Source organism: Austrofundulus limnaeus, unplaced genomic scaffold, assembly GCF_001266775.1.
Source record: "Austrofundulus limnaeus strain Quisiro unplaced genomic scaffold, Austrofundulus_limnaeus-1.0 Scaffold235, whole genome shotgun sequence".
NCBI lineage: Eukaryota > Metazoa > Chordata > Actinopteri > Cyprinodontiformes > Rivulidae > Austrofundulus > Austrofundulus limnaeus.
Window position 1 is genome coordinate 374,047 of NW_013952637.1, and position 2,263 is coordinate 376,309.

At 41.4% G+C, this 2,263-nt stretch overlaps 1 long non-coding RNA gene across 1 annotated transcript in view; it reads right to left on the bottom strand.

Annotated features, from left to right (window-relative positions):
* The window catches only part of LOC106525624 (uncharacterized), a 35,533-nt gene that overhangs the window by 1,052 nt on the left and 32,218 nt on the right, over positions 1 to 2,263 (bottom strand). The window lies entirely within an intron of this gene.

Genomic DNA, 2,263 nt, shown 5'->3' on the forward strand with positions numbered 1-2,263 from the left:
GGGGTGGAGTGATACTGGCAATAGCAGCACTGTAGGAGGGGGACAACTGAAAACGGAGGCCTCCACCTCTGTTTAATGATGGACGGTCTTTCTTCTTAGTTACTTTTAGCTTACCTTTTTATACTTTTAGTTTTAAGCTAATCTTTTGCCGCTTTTAATTCTAGCTATGCTTTTTACTAGCATTTTGCTTCCTTCAGATTATAAAGCACCTTTTCATGTTGTTAGTTTTTAGCTAACATTTGGCTACATTTAGCCGCTTGTTAGCAGTTTGCTAGTGTATTATTACTTCATTTAAAGAGCTCTCAGTGTATTTTTATGGGGACAATTTTTGTAAATATTGCTAAATCAAAAAGTGTAAAATTTCTAAATGAGTTGGATGTTTAGATGAGCTAACAGATGTGAAAGCTGACTCAGCATTAGTGACCCTGTAAAATCTTCACGAGTCATGATTTGTGGCAGCTGTTATCAAAGTGTCAGATTAGGTGAAATAAAACATCAGTTAAAGTGATTTATCAGCAGCRACTCATCTTTAACACCTCCATGTTTTTATCAAAGTGCCGTCTTTAACAGAAACTTCCTGTCRGCCGCTCCACAGTGGAGGCTCAGATCCGGTTTGTTGGCCGGGAGCTGAGGTTTGACGGACAGGTAATAAACCAACAGGTTGAGATGTCACCCTGAGGTGCAGCTGTCAGGACATATACTGCGTCTAAAAGGTAAAATGTTTCGTCTTTGTTCAGCTGGTGTTGCTGGGATTAGAAATGTGTTGAAGCTTGATGAGTTTTGGTAAAACCTGTTAGCCACTCAGAAAACAGAAACAGTTTTAAATTAAATCTGATTCATGTCAGCGGAGAGCTTTAAAACTCAAAACATAAAATGGATATTTTACTTTAAATTACTTTTTTAAATCATATAATAAAACATTTATAAAGTAAAGGACCAACCGTGTCCTGTGAGGCATGAGGTGTCCTCCTGTTACACTGTTAGAGCCTGGACAAGACACTGTCCACAGAGGGAGGAATGGATGATGGATGGATGGATGGATGGATGGATGATGGATAGAAGGATGCATGGATGGATGGAAAGAAGAATAGATGGATGATGTATGTATGTATGTATGTATGTATGTATGGATGGATGGATGGATGGATATATGGATGATGGATGATGGATAGAAGGATGCATGGATGGATGATGGATAGAAGGATGGATGATGGATGGATGGATGAGGGATGATGGATGATGGATGGATGGATGGAAGGATGGATGATAGATGGATGATGGATGGATGGATGGATGGATGGACGGATGGATGATGGATAGAAGGATGCATGGATGGATGATGGATAGAAGGATGGATGGATGGATGGATGGATGGATGGATGGATGATGGATGGATGGAAAGAAGAATAGATGGATGATGTATGTATGTATGTATGGATGGATGGATGGATGGATGGATGGATATATGGATGATGGATGATGGATAGAAGGATGCATGGATGGATGATGGATGGATGGATGGATGGATGAGGGATGATGGATGATGGATGGATGGATGGAAGGATGGATGATAGATGGATGATGGATGGATGGATGGATGGATGGACGGATGGATGATGGATAGAAGGATGCATGGATGGATGATGGATAGAAGGATGGATGGATGGATGGATGGATGGATGATGGATGGATGGAAAGAAGAATAGATGTATGATGTATGTATGTATGTATGTATGTATGTATGGATGGATGGATATATGGATGATGGATGATGGATAGAAGGATGCATGGATGGATGATGGATGGATGGATGGATGGATGAGGGATGATGGATGATGGATGGATGGATGGAAGGATGGATGATAGATGGATGATGGATGGATGGATGATATTTGGACAGATGGATGGATGAAAGAAGAATAGATGGATGATGGATGGATGGATGGATGGATGGATGGATGGATGGATGGATGATGGATAGAAGGATGCATGGATGGATGATGGATAGAAGGATGGATGGATGGATGGATGAGGGATGATGGATGATGGATGGATGATGGATGGATGGATGATATTTGGACAGATGGATGGATGGATGGATGGATGGATGGATGATGGATGGAAGGATGATGGATGGATGGATGGATGATGGAGAGATGATGGATGGAAGGATGGTGGATGGATGGATGGATGGATGGATGGATGGATGGAGAGATGATGGATGGAAGGATGATGGATGGAAGAATGATGGATGGATGGATGG